Genomic DNA, 15,416 nt, shown 5'->3' on the forward strand with positions numbered 1-15,416 from the left:
ATTTTCTGTTTAGTTCCATACAGTTTCAATACGTCCAATGTCTTTGCCTTAATACCTTTAGTTTTAATAGCATTAGTAGTAGTAGCTGTAGAATGAATAGTAGTAGCCGCAGCTTTGGTGGTATTAGTAGTTGCAGAAGTATTTATAATAGTAGCAGTTGTAGTAAAATGAGTAGAACCATTAGCATTAGGATGCAAATATTTATAAGTATAGGGATTTTGAGCCCTAATTATCTTAATTTCTGCTCGTTTTGAGTTTGACTTGGCGACGAACCTGAATAGTGACGAATCTGAATAAATTTGGCAGATTTGTGAAAAAATAGGTTAATTTTGATCATGAAATTTACATAGCATGATTAGTATATCATAGAGCCCCATTATAGAGTGACCAACTGCCTGTCTACAAAAACTTGGAATTCTGTTTTTTTTTCTCGATAAAAAAAGTAATGAAATCAGTATTTATTTTTTTTAGCAACCCAATGTAAAAAAAAAACAAATAAAAAATGAAACAAGGGGACTACTCTGAATGGAAATTAACAGTTCCAGTGTCCTTTTTCAACGGCCAGAAATTGTGTCAAAGTAAACAGGCGTTCTCTTCCAGTTCTTGGCACAAAACTACATTTTTGCTGCAGAGAGGGCCAATTTGCCATCCATTGAAATTGCTGAGATTGAATATTTATCAAGAATTGTTTAAAACCTTTATAATTGAGCAAACCAGTCTTAGAGGGAGAAAAGCCAAGCGATGGCGTTTTTTTTTCTTGAAAAATTTAGTGTGTTCAAAATAGGTTAAGATAGACCTATTTAGGTCTGTGTTAAATTTATGTTATATTGAATATCAAAACTTAGGTTTGGCTCTTAACAGAGATACTGGTGATTTTAAAATTTGTGGCTCTTATTTCTGCTTTCCCAGACGAGAATCTGACTATCTTCATTCATTCCGTAAATAAATTCTACGCTCAAACTAACAAAATGATACCGAGTCCCGGACCCCTCAGACCTAAATAATCCTGTGCTGCAGAATCTTTGCTTGAAATTAAACAAATGTGACGTAGTTCACTGTTTAGTTACTTTACTTTCATTCTTTTATGATGAAAGAATAAAAAAACTCAGTTTCTTCTAGTTTCTCAACGAGAACACTATATATTGTTAGTCGTTGGAATTTGGTGAGTGATAGCTTTTTGAGTTGGCTTTTATATTGTTTTATATATATTGGCTTTTAATGTTTTGATTTTATCTGTTGTTGCTTTATTATTTCCGTGTGTTAAGTTCTTTTAAATTTTTCAAATCTGGGCTTTCCTTTTAATTTTAACGACTTAATCTCAGAACACTGAAGAAGGGAAGCTGTAATCCTCCCTCTAATATTTCCGTGTTATCCTCCCGAAATATTATTTTTGTTTCATTCGTTTTTTTTTTGGCCTTACAAAACCAAGTTATCGCTTTTCTTTTGTTAATATAGACATTTAACCTGGCTACTTCCTCATCAACGCCCCGCTCTTTACGCTAAAGTTTGACTCTTTCTCTTAACTCTACTTCTTAAAACAGTAAAAAATATAGCGTAAAGAGTGGGGCGTTGAGGAGGAAAGGCCCCTTTCATATACGGAGTAATTTCTGTTCGTTTTAAGTTTTAATGTCGCTCCTTACTTTCATTTTAAAAAAATTGTTTTTTTATTTAATTTCTGGACGTTTCTTAATTAATGCATGTTTTGATCTTGGCTCTCCGCATATAAATAATTAAAACGAAATTTGCATATTAATTTTTTTTGGCTAAATGGCTATCTTATAGTTTTAATCGGAAGATTTTGAGAAAAAAGGAGCGAGGGAGGTCCTCCAATTTTTTGATTACTTAAAAAGGCAACTAGAACTTATAATTTTTTACGAACATTTTCATTAGTTAAAAAATATACGTAATTTACGAATTAACTTACGTAACGAACTTCTATATTCGTATGTTTTATTGCGTGTATGAGGGGGTTCACCCCTCGTTGATACCTCGCTCTTTACACTAAAGTTTAAATTCTGTCTCAATTCCTTAAGAATGACCCTTGAATCACAAAGGCCGTAGAATAAATAGTTGGAATTACTAAAAATACTTTAGCGTAAAGAGCGAGGTATTACGAGGAGGTAAACCCCTCATATGAGTAATAATTTCTGCTTGTTTTAAGTTTTGATGCTGCTCCTCACTTTCAGTAGAAAAAAACTTTTCATATTTATTTTTTAATTGTTTTTTTAAATAATGCTAAAAAATCCTGCACCTCCTTTATTGAATGCCTCTTCCCAATTGAGAAGTTTCTCCATGGAAATATCCTCCCAAGCACCCCCCCACCTCAACTCTCCCTCCCAAACCAAAAAAATCCCCCTGAAAACGTCCGTACACTTCCCAGTAGCCATTACTATATGTAAACATAGGTCAAAGTTTGTAGCTTGCAATCCCTCCCGCGGGGACTGCGGGGGAGTAAGTCGTCCCCAAAGACATAGTTATTAGGTTTTTCGACTATGGTGAATAAAATGACTATCTCAGAATTTTGATCTGATGACTTTGGGGAAAAATGAGCGTGGGAGGGGGCCTAGGTGCCCTCCAATTTTTTTGGTCACTTAAAAAAGGGCACTAGAACTTTCAATTTCCGTTAGAATGAGCCCTCTCGCAACATTTTAGGACCACTGGGTCGATACGATCACCCCTGGGAAAAACAAAAAAAAAAACAAATAAACACGCATCCGTGATTAGTCTTCTGGCAAAAAATGCGAAAGGAGCTTGAAACTTCTACAATAAGGTTCTCTGATACGCTGAATCTGATGGTGTGATTTTCGTTAAGATTGTATGTCTTTTAGGGGGTGTTTACCCCTGTTTTCTAAAATGAGGCAAATTTTCTCTGGCTCGTAACTCTTGATAAGTAAGACTAATCTTGATGAAAGTTATATATTTAAAATCAGTATTAAAATGCGATTTTTTTATGTAACTATTGGTATCAAAATTCCATTTTTTTAGAGTTTCGGTTACTATTGAGCCGGGTCACTCCTTATTACTGTTCGTTACCACGAGCTGTTTGATATAGACATATAGCCTATTTTAAAGCTCTGTTAAACTAGGTTGACTAAATAGATATTTGATAAAATATAAAATATGTACATTAATGTTTAATTTCTTTCATAAAGTTCTTTCCTGATCCCCAGTTGTAAAATGGAGCTGACAAGAGGAAATTAAGACAAATAAAAAAAAAAAAAAAAAAAAAAAATGATTATCCTATAGTTATACATCAGCTATTCTGAGTGAGGGGCGGTGGGTCATTGCTTGGGGGGAGGGTGCCAAATTACTATATGAGTGCATTTTCAATGGCAAAATTATCTAAATTTCCTTGAGCCTTCAGAAAATGTACGAAGGATATGAGGGAGGGGAGGGGAGAGGAGGGGGTGAAATTGATCTATCTTACGTCTTTATTCAATTTAAGCTTGAATAAGGATGCTTCAAATTGAAACTTTCCTATCGCAGAAATGTTTCTTTGATAAATTTTTTATGGCACTTGGTATTAACCAAGTGACATATAGCGATTGCAAATTCTGTCGGTCTTTCGGTTTGTCTGTCTGTCTGTCTGTCCCAGTTTTGCTACTTCAGGCACTTCCAGGCAAGCTAGGACGATGAAACTTGGCAGGCATATCATGGATCGCACCAGGTTAAATTGAAATAGTCGTTTTTCCAATTTGACCATCTGGGGGGAGTGGGGGGCCGGTTAATTCGGAAAAAATAGAAAAAATTAAGTGTTTTTAACTTACGAACGGGTGATGGGATCTTAATGAAATTTGATGTTTTGAAGGATATCGTGTCTCAGAAGTTTTGTTTTAAATCCCAACCAGATCCAGTGACATTGGGGGGAGTTGGAGGGGGGAACCTAAAATCTTGGAAAACAATTAGAGCGGAGGGATCGGGATGAAACTTGGTGGGAAAAATAAGCAAAAGTCCTAGATACGTTATTTACATAATCGGAACGGATCTGCTCTGTTTGGGGGAGTTGGAGGGGGGGGGGGGTTAATTCTGAAAAATTAGAAAAAATGAGATATTTTTAACTTACAAAGGAGTGATCGGATCTTAATGAAATTTAAAGTCTAGAAGGATATCTCGTCCAACTGGATCCAATGACATTGGGGGAATTGAGGGGGGAGCCTAAATTCTTGGAAAACGCTTAGTGTGGAGGGATCGGGATGAAACTTGGTGGGAAAAATAAGCACAAGTCCTAGGTACGTGATTGACATAACCAGGATGGATCTGCTCTCTTTGGGGGAGTAGGGGGGGGGGGTTAACTCTAGATAATTAGAAAAATGAGGTATTTTTAGCTTACGAAGGAGTGATTGGATTTTAATGAAATTTGATGTTTGGAAGGACATCATGTCTCAGAGCTCTTATATTAAATCTCTACCTTATCCGATGAAGAGGAAGTTGGGGGGTGGGGAACCAAAAATCTTTTAAAATGCTTAGAGTGGAGGGATCGGGATGAAACTTGGTGGGAAAATAAGCACAAGTCCTAGCTACGGGATTGACATAACCGGAACGAATTTGCTCTCTTTAGGGGAGATGGGGGGAAGGGGTTAATTATAAAAAATAGAGTTATCGTATCTTAATGAAATTTCATATTTAGAAGGACCTTAAAACTCAGATCTTTTATTTTTTATCCAGACCGGGTTCAGTGTCATTAGGGGGGGGGGTTGAAAATCTTTGAAAACGCTAAAGAGGAGATATCAGGATGAAACTTGGTGGAAAAATAATCACAAGTCCAGGATACATGACTGACCTAACCGGACTGACCTACTCTCTTTCTTGGAGTTTGGGGGGGGGAGTAATTCGGAAAAATTAGAAAAATGAGGTATTTGTAACTTACGAACGGGTGATTAGATATTAATGAAGTTTGATATCTAGAAGGATCTTCTGCTTTAAGACTCTGATTTTAAATACCGACCAGATCCGGTGACATTGAAGGAAGTTGGAGGGGGAAGCCGGAATTTTTGGAAAATGTGAAATCGAGGTATCTTACGAATGGGTGATCGGATCTCAATGAAACTTGATGTATAGAAGAATCTTATGTCTCAGATAATCCATTTTCAATTCGAATCAGATCCGGGGACATAGAGGGCTGAAGGGGGAAGCAGAAATCCGGGAAACCGGAAATCTTGGAAAACACTAGAGTGATGATATCGGGATAAAACTTGATGGGAAGAATAAGCACAAGTTATAGATACGAGATTGACATAATTGGTACGGATCAGTTCTCTTTGGGGGAGCTAGGGGTTGTTAATTTGGAAAAATTAGAAAAACTGAGGTATTTTTAACTTAAGAACGAGTGACCGGATCTTAATGAAATTTGATATTTAGAAGGAACTAATGTCTCAGAGCTCTTCTTTCAAAATCCCGACCAGATCTGTTGACACTGGGGGAGCTGGTGGAGGAAACCAGAAATCTTGTAAAATGTTTATAAATGTTGTAGATACGTGACTGACGTAACCGGACTGGACCCGCTCTCTTTGGGGGAGTTAAGAGGTGGGGTTCAGTGCTTTATCGAGTTTGCTGCTTCTGGATGTGCTAGGACGATGAAAATTGGTAGGCGTGCCAGGGAGCTGTACAAATTGACTTGATAAAGCGTTTTCCCTGAATCGAACATCTGGGAGGCTGAAGGGAGGGGAAAAATTGGAAAATTTGAGGCATTTTTAACTTGCGAGTAGGTGATCGGATCTTAATGAATTTTGATATTTAAAAGACCTCGTGACTCAGAGCTCTTATTTTAAATCCCGACAGGCATGAAGCCTCTGATTTTCCTTTTAAAGCAACCAATTCATTCTTAGAATTTTGCTAGAGCTCATACCATATGAGCTCTTGGCTCTTCCGACCTCGTCACAAGTGCCATATGAGCTCTTAGCTCTTGTTTTATAAGAGAAATATCGGTACTTTCGTGGTGAACATTCTAGAAGTGAAGTTTGGCGAATGCTAATGAAATAAAACAAAATATGATGAAAAAACAATAGTTTAACATAGTAGCTACAATGTAGCTTCCCATCGAGCCGAAGCTAATTATCTAGTATAAAGACTGTGAAAACCAGTTATCGTCTCATCTTCGTGGTCAAAATTCTCGAAAGTCTACCATATAACACGGAAATACGGAAGTATCTCTTATCGAAGAAGCCATTTTTTAAATATCGTAGATCCTTCTTTTTGATTAACTGATACTCTTTCTATTGTAGATATGTTTCTGATAATTATTTTAAAGCTTCATTTAACTAATTTAATTTTGTCTATATTTTATAAAATTATGTTTAATGATGTGGAATTGAATAAGAGCTGCTAAGAAAGAGGTCATTTTAAAGAGTACATTCGGCTTTGTAAATATCTTAACTCTCATTGAGCCTTCAAATAAACTTACATAAGAGCTGCTTAGAAAGAGGGGCAATCAGTCATTTTACAGGCGGGGGGATTAGATGCCTTAAAGAGTGCATTCGGCTTTGCAAATATCTTAACTCTCATTGAGCCTTCAAATAAACTTACATAAGAGCTGCATAGAAAGAGGGGCAATTGGTCATGTCATTGAGCCTTCAAATAAACTTACATAAGAGCTGCTTAGAAAGAGGGCAATTGGTCATTTTACAGGCAGAGGGATTAGATGCCTTAAAGAGTGCATTCGGCTTTGCAAATATCTTAACTCTCATTGAGCCTTCAAATACACTTACATAAGAGCTGCTGAGAAAGAGGGGCAATTAGATGCCTTAAAGAGTGCATTCGGCTTTACAAATACCTTAACTCTCATTGAGCCTTCAAATAAACTTACAGTGGCTTATAGGGAAGGGGTCGGGTTATAAATTAGTATCTAATACATCTTGATTCACAAGAATTTTTCTGGTCTGTGTCTATATGATAGGTGTTTTATTAGGGGGATCTTTCTATAGGCTACAACAATCTAATTCTATGAATCACAGTATACTATATTCACATGCCTATCTGCACTGAGGCAGAAAAGGGGAGGTAGAGCATCATAACCCTAACAATGATATTTCTTGGGGTTGTGGCAAGTGCTACCAGGAGCTTTGTTTTCAGCAATCAAAAATTTTCTCTTTTATAAAGGCTCAATGTATTTGAACATATGCTCAGAATGTGTTTGAAAGAATGTTTTAAATCAGGGAATCCTATTGTAGAGGTCATAGTGGATCCCTTCTTTTATAATACCCTTCTTCGTCGAACAACATTTTGTAGCATAAAATGTTAATAAGAACTTATTCAACAAAACTATTGTTTATCGAAAATTTTGACTAAATTTTGCAGTTTTTTCCAGAGTTTTATTTTGAACCCAACATTATAATTTATAAAGAGAAAAAAAGAAAATATCGGGCACTACTAAATTGTTTACAATTATTGATATTTATAATTTAACAGCTAGAAATCAGGGGCTTATGTTCCTGTAAGTCAGCATTGAATCTTCCTTAGGCATGAACATGATTTGAGAAACTATCAAAAATCAAATTAAGCACAAAACGTTTTCAACTGATAGCAAGGAGCAATATTAAAGCTTAAGACGAACAGAAATTACCTCGTATAAGAGCCAGAATGCCCCTCCTCAACCTCTTGCTTTTCAAGGGAATGTTTGACTTTTTGTCCCAGTTCATTAAGAAATCCTGCTGAGACACAAGGCCATTGAAATGGAATAGTGGCCTTTTTGAAAAGCTAAACAACTTTAGTATAACGAGTGACTGGTTAAGGAGAGGAAGACCCCCTTCATGTACAAAATAATTTCTGGTCATTTTAAGCTTTTGTGCATGACCTTACTTTCAGCTGAAAAAGACAATGTTTTAAATCAAACAGTTCGTAGTAACGAACTGTAGTAAGGAGCGACCCGGCTCAATAGTAAACGAAACTCTAAAAAACGGAATTTCGATGCTAAAAGATATATCAAAAGAATCGGATTTTTGTGCTGATTTTAAATATATAAGTTTCATCAAATTTAGTCTTTGTCATCAAAAGTTACGAGCCTGAGAAAATTTGCCTTATTTTGGAAAATAGGGGATAACACCCCCTAAAAGTCATAGGATCTTAACGAAAATTACACCATCGCATTCAGCGTATCAGAGAACCCTATAGAAAAAATTTCAAGGTCCAATCTACAAAAATGTGGAATTTCGTATTTTTTTGCCAGAAGACAAATCACGGGTGCGTGTTTATTTGTTTTTTTGTTGTTTTTTTTTGTTTTTTTTTTCCCAGGGGTCATCGTATCGACCAAGTGGTCCTAGAGTGTTGCAAAAGAGCTCATTCTAAAGGAAATGAAAAGTTCTAGTGCCCTTTTTAAGTGACCAAAAAAATTGGAGGGCATCTAGGCCCCCTCCCACGCTCATTTTTTCCCCAAAGTCAACGGATCAAAATTTTGAGATAGCCATTTTGTTCCGCATAGTCGAAAACCATAATAACTATGTCTTTGGGGATGACTTACCCCCCACAGTCCCTGGGGGAGGGGCTGCAAGTTACAAACTTTGACCAATGTTTACATACAGTAATGGTTACTGGGAAGTGTACCAACGTTATCAGGGGGATTTTTTTTGTTTGGGTGTTGGGTTCAGGGGAGGGGGCTATATGGGAGGATCTTTCCTTGGAGGAATATTTCATGGGGGAAGAGAAATTCAATGAAAAGGGCGCAGGACTTTCTAGCATTACTAAAAAAAAACAATGAAAATGTAAACATGAAAAAGTTTTTTCAATTGAAAGTAAGGAGAAGCATTAAAACTTAAAACGAACAGAGATTATTACGCATATGAGGGGTTCTAAAAATACTCTAGCATAAAGAGCGAGGTATTTAGGAGGAGATAAATACTTCGCTCTTTGTGCTAAAATTTTTTTTAAAATAATTTCAACTATTTATTCTACGGTCTTTCTGATTCAGGGGTCATTCTTAAAGAATTGGGATAAAACAAGATTTAGTGTGAAGAGCGAAGTATTAACGAGAGGACCAACCCCCTCATATATATAATCAAAAATATAAGAATATAAAAGTTTGTTACGTAAGTTAATTCTTAAGTTACGTATTTTTTTTTACTGATAAAAACGTTCGTTAAAAATAAAAGATCTAGTCGCCTTTTTAAGTAACCGAAAAATTGGAGGGCAACTAGACCTCCTTCCCCACCCCTGATTTCTTAAAATCGTCTGATCAAAACTAAGAGAAAGCCATTTAGCCAAAAAAAGAATTAATATGCAAATTTCATTTTTATAATTTATGTACGGAGAGCCAAAATCAGACATGCATTAATTCAAAAACTTTCAGAAATTAAATAAAAAAACAAGTTTTTTTAAATGAAAGTAAGGAGTGACATTAAAACTTAAAACGAACAGAAATTACTCCGTATATGAAAGGGGTTTTTCCTCCTCGACACCCCGCTCCTTGCGCTAAAGTTTGATTCTTTCTCGCAACTCTACTTTTTAAAACAATAAAAAACTTTAGCGCAAGGAGCGGGGTGTCGAGGAGGAAAAACCCCTTTCATATACGAAATTCGCTGTTCGTTTTAAGTTTTAATGTCACTCCTTACTTTCATTTAAAAAACTTTTTTTTTTATTTAATTTATCATACAGGATTTATTTTTGTATTATATTTCTTTGAACTCTTTTTTTCATGTTTTTGGAAAGGGTGATTTAGTCATTATAGCAGGGAAAGGCAATGATTAAAGGCATTTATTTCTTACACTAAAGTTACACTAAACTATTTTTTACTCTTACTTATTTCTTACTCCTAATTCATCAAATATTTTTGATACCTCTGTCCATATATTTTATTTTTCTCTCAGTTCCTTATATTCCTTACAGTTTATATCACACAGTTTAGTAAATACAATATGGTTATTTATTTTTCTGCATTCATACTCTTTTTTCTTAAAAATATCGCCTTGCTATTTTTTTCTACTCCATACTGAAACGTGGTGAAGTGCTTTTTTCCACTTCGGAAGTTCTTTTTTGTGGCCCGGTGATGCCATTTTTGGGAAGTGAAGTAATATTCGTGCTCTGTCAGAACTTAGTTTTAGCATGGTAGTGTAAGAATTTCCTGGGGATCAACACAATTTCTTGGGCCCTTATTTTTATGGCACTTGGTATTAACCAAGTGACATATAGCAGTCGCCAATTCTGTTGGTCTGTCGGTCTGTCGGTCCCGGTTTTGCTACTTTAGGCACTTCCAGGTAAGCTAGGACGATGAAATTTGGCGAGCGTATCAGGGACCGGACCAGATTAAATTAGAAATAGTCGTTTTCCCGATTTGACCATCTGGGGGGGGGGAGTGGGGGCCCGGTTAATTTGCAAAAAACAGAAAAAATGAAGTATTTTTAACTTATCAGCGGGTGATTGGATCTTAATGAAATTTGATGTTTGGAATGATATTGTGTCTCAGGGCTCTTATTTTAAATCCCGACCGGATCTGATGACATTGGGGGGAGTTGGAGGGGGAAAACCTAAAGCCCCGGTTTTTCTACTTTAGGCACTTCCAGGTAAGCTAGGACGATGAAATTTGGCAAGCGTATCAGGGACAAGACTAGATTAAATTAGAAATAGTCGTTTTCCCGATTTGACCATCTGGGGGGGGGGGAGTGGGGGCCGGTTAATTCGGAAAAAATAGAAAAAATGAAGTATTTTTAACTTATGAGCGGGTGATTGGATCTTAATGAAATTTGATGTTTGGAATGATATTGTGTCTCAGAGCACTTATTTTAAATCCCGACTGGGTCTGATGACATTGGGGGGAGTTGGAGGGGGGGAACCTAAAATCTTGGAAAACACTTAGAGAGGAGGGATCGGGATGAAACTTGATGGGAAAAATAAGCGCAAGTCCCAGATACACGATTGACATAATCGGAACTGATTTGCTCTCTTTGGGATAGTTGAGGGGGGGGGGAGTAATTCTTAAAAATTAGAAAAATGAGGTATTTTCAACTTACGAACGGGTTATCGGATCTCAATGAAATTTGATGTTTAGAAGGATATCGTGTCTTAGAGCTCATATTTTAAATCCCGGCCGGATCTGGTGATGGTGGCGGGGAGTTGGGAGGGGGAAACCTAAAACTTGGAAAACACTTAGAGTGGAGGGATCGGGATGAAACGTGGTGGGAAAAATAAACACAAGTCCTAGATAGATGATTGACATAAACGGAACGGATCCGCTCTCTTTTGGGTAGTTGGGGGGGGGGGGTAAGGTATTTCTGAAAAATAAAAAAAATGAGGTATTTTTAACTTACGAACGGGTGATCGGATCTCAATGAAATTTGATATTTAGAAGGATATCGTGGCTCAGAGCTCATATTTAAAACCCGACCGGATCTGGTGACATTGGGGGGGGGGGGGAGTTGAGAGAAAGAAACCTAAAAATTGGAAAACACTTAGAGTGGAGGGATCGGGATTAAACTTGGTGGAAAAAAACACGAGTCCTAGATACATGATTGACATAACCAGAACGGATCCGCTCTCTTTGGGGTAGTTGGGGGGGGGGTTAATTCTGAAAAATTAGAAAAAATGAGGTATTTTTAACTTACGAACGGGTGATTGGATCTCCATGAAATTTGATTTTTAGAAGGATATCGTGTCTCAAAGCTCTTATTTTAAATCCTGACCGGATCTGGTGACATTGGGGGAAGTTTGGGGTGGGGAAACCTAAAATGATGGGAAACGCTTAGATTGGATGGATTGGGATGAAACTTGGTTGGAAAAATAAGCAGAAGTCTTGCATACGTGATTTACATAATTGGAACGGATGCGCTCAATTGCGGGGGGGGGGGGGTAATTCTGAAAAATAAGAAAAATGACGTATTTTTAACTTACGAAGGAGTGATCGGATCTTCATGAAACTTCATATTTAGAAGGACCTCGTAACTCCGATATCTTATTTTAAATCTCAACCGGATCAAGCGTAATTGGGGGGGGGGGCAGTTGGGGGACCGGAAATCTTAGAAAATACTTAAAGCGGTGAGATCAGGATGAAACTGGATGGGAAGAGTAGAAACCTGTCTAAGATACGTGACTGACATAACTGGACTGGATCTGCTCTCTTTGGTGGAATTGGGGGGGGGGGGGTAATACTGAAAATTGAGGTATTTGTAACTTACGAAAGGGTGACCAGATCTTAATGAAATTTGATATTTAGAAGGATCTTGTGCTTTAAAGTTCTAATTTCAAATTCCAACCAGATCCTTTGACATTCGGGGGAGTTGGAGGGGGGAACCGGAATTCTTGGAAAACATGAAAATGTTCGGAAAATGTGATCGGATCGTAATGAAATTTGATTTTTAGAAGGAATTCATGTCTCAGAGCTCTTATTTCAAATCCCGACCAGATCTTTTGACATTGTGGGGATTTGAAGGGGGAAATCTTGGAAAAACACTTGGAGTGTAGGAATCGGGATGAAGCTTGGTGGATAGAATAAACAAATGTCCTTGATACGTGATTGACAGAATCGTACTGGATTCGCTCTCTTTGGGGGAGTTGGGGGGAGGGGTTCAGTGATTTGGCGAGTTCGGTGCTTCTGGACGTGCTAGGGCGATGAAAATTGGTTGGCGTGTCAGGGAGCTGCACAATTTGACTTGATAAAGTCGTTTTCCCAGATTCGACCATCTGGGGGGCAAAAGGGAGAGGAAAAATTAGAAAAAATTAGGTATTTATAACTTACGAGTGGGTGATCGGATCTTAATGAATTGTGATATTTAGAAGGACTTTGTGACTCAGAGCTCTTATTTTAAATCTTGACCGGCATTAAGCCTCTTATTTTCCTTTTTAAATCAATCTGTTGATTCATATAATTTTGTTAGAGCTCATACCATATGATCTCTTGGCTCTTAGCTCTTCTCGCCTCGTCACAAGTGCCATATGAGGCTCTTAGCTCTTGTTTATATATACAGAATCTCTAAAGCGATTAAATGCTTTGGAGATATGAAGGCGAGTTCATAAAAACGAGTAAAGTGAATGGAAGAATAATAGCTGATATCAAAAACAGAAAAGATCTTAAACATTTGAAAATATCTTAGGTGCATTTTTCAAGAACCGCAAATGTTAGACCTAAAAATTTCGTTTTTGTTTTTCTAATCATTTTTAGATCTGGATTATTGCATATGCACCATGTACCTTCCATCTTTCATATGCAGACATAAGAGTGACCTGAGCTGAAATTTATTCCAATGGAATAAATAAAAAAAACAAGGTTGTTTTAACTGAAAGTGAGAATTGACATCAAAACTTAAAACAAACGGAATTCATTCCGTATATCAAAGGTGGCTGTCTCCTTCTCAACGCCCCTCTCTTAACACTAAAGTTTTTATTGTTTTTAGTAATGTTGTGAAAAAGTACAGTTGTGAGAAAGAGTCAAACTTTAGCGTAAAGAGTGGGGCGTTGAGGAGGATAGAGACCCCTTAAACATACCGAATAATTTCTGTTCGTTTGAAGTTTTAATTTCACTCCTTATTTTCAGTTGAAAAAACTATTTTCTTATATTTAATCTCTGAACGTCTTTGAATTAATGTAAGTTTTATTTGGCCTCACCGTACATGAATATTTAAAGCGAAATTTGCCTATTAATTTTACTTTTTTTGGTAAATGGCTTTCTCGAAGTTTTGATCCGATGAATTTTGAGAAAAAGGGGGGTGGAGGAGGGGGCTTAGTTGCCCTCCTATTTTTTGGCTACTTAAAAAGGCCACTAGAACTTCCAATTTTTTTACGAATTTTTTTATTAGTAATAAATAAACGTAACTTACAAATTAACTTACGTAACGAACTTCTATATCCGTATATTTTTATTACGTATATGAGGGGGTTCCCTCCCCCCTCGTCAACACCTCGCTCTTTATACTAAAATTTGAATTTTGTTCCAATTCTTTAAGAATGACCCCTGATTCACAAATGCCATTTAATAAGAATGAATAACTCTTTTGAAAATACCGAAAATACTTTAGCGTAAAGAGCAAGGTTTTGCAACAGTTTTGCAATAAATGCAAAACTGAAAGAAATTTTAATTCAAATCAAAAATTGAAAAATAGTCACCCAAGGCATTGCACTCTGCGGATCTAGTTTCCACCTGCAACTTTCGGCCGAGCAAGTTCTTTTCAATTTCCCTCTTTATAACACTAGTTGCTTCGTCAATTAGCACAAAAAATCTTACTCTAGTCTTCATAGGAAACTGGACCTCAAATCTTTACGGTTGCTACGAATATGATAATGATGAAATAGTGAATGGAACTACCTCTCATGCTCCTCAGCTCAACCAGAATGTAGTTGCAAGCTTTGACATTCTCAGCACAGTAAAAGTAATATGCAGTAGCAAAAAGTCCTAAACTTTCCATTGAAAGTTTTTGACACAGATCTATAACAACACAAGATTCATAACCCTGCCTTTGCGCACGCGCAACGAATCTAATTACACGCTAAGAAAGTGTGTCATGTTTGGAAAAAGATTTGGCTACTAGCATATGCTTATACTGTGATTCTCAGTGTTAAGGGGCTCGTATTCAATGTCTATTACTCAAATCTGAAGATTTGATACTTACAGATTCACCTACGTCCGAATCGTCACTCTAATTGTGATTCTTGTTACGAGAAACAAGGTTTTTGCTTGTTAGTCTTTTTGCTTTTCTGACTTTCTTCTTCTTGAGCACTACAGCCTTCTTGGCAGATATAGCGACTATCTCTGGAGTAATGAGTTCATTCAAAGCACTGTCAATGAGCGCTTCTGACTTCTTTATATTTTTTTTTCTTTGTGAAACTTTCTGGAAGAGGTTTACATCAATGATCTCTTTGAATCTCCAAGGGTTCAAACCATTTGAAAAATAAAATAAAATACTGCCCTCTCAAAAAGCTATGTAATTTGCCAGAAGTCCTATCTGTTTTTAAATTGTGATTATTTGCTTCGGCCGAACATGGGCTGTGCCAATCATTTACTGGTCTAGCCTAGTAGAGGTAGTAGGACTTCTAGTAGTAGTAGGTAATAAGAGTACATTTATTACTAATATAGAATTAGTAATAATGTATAAATAGTGCCATTTGGTTATTTCAATACTCCCATCAAAAATCCCAAAATTTTTCAACTGAATACCTAAAACAGTTTCTTAGATTTGGCTGATATGTCATTATGACAACCTTCACGTACATAGTGCATTTTGGTTTATTCCAACATTCTCTGAAAGTTTTACTCTTAGACTATAGCTATAGCTGTAAAGTAGTAGCATTGACAGTAGTAGGACGCAGATGGTGCCTTTTGACTAGTTCATTATTCCTCTCAATATGTCCTAGACATCTTCAACTTAATGTTCCAAAGACATAGGTGATACGTTCTTTCGACACCCTGTATGTACTTATTACGTTTTGATTTATTTTAACATCCGTCGAACAAACCTGAAAAGTTTTATCTCATTACGCGTCACCTTTTTGGAGACCCAGAGTCA

General features: G+C 36.7%; 1 protein-coding gene across 3 annotated transcripts in view; it reads left to right on the top strand.

Annotated features, from left to right (window-relative positions):
• The first annotated feature begins 1,066 nt into the window (after positions 1 to 1,066).
• LOC136027631 (interferon-induced very large GTPase 1-like) overlaps positions 1,067 to 15,416 on the top strand; it is a 144,922-nt gene continuing 130,572 nt past the window's right edge. For all 3 annotated transcript variants that reach the window (XM_065705054.1, XM_065705055.1, XM_065705053.1), the window contains exon 1: positions 1,067 to 1,162. The gene's annotated coding sequence lies outside the window, so the exon portion shown is untranslated. The remainder of the gene's footprint in view (positions 1,163 to 15,416) is intronic.

This window comes from Artemia franciscana, chromosome 5, assembly GCF_032884065.1.
Source record: "Artemia franciscana chromosome 5, ASM3288406v1, whole genome shotgun sequence".
In the NCBI taxonomy this organism is placed as follows: domain Eukaryota; kingdom Metazoa; phylum Arthropoda; class Branchiopoda; order Anostraca; family Artemiidae; genus Artemia; species Artemia franciscana.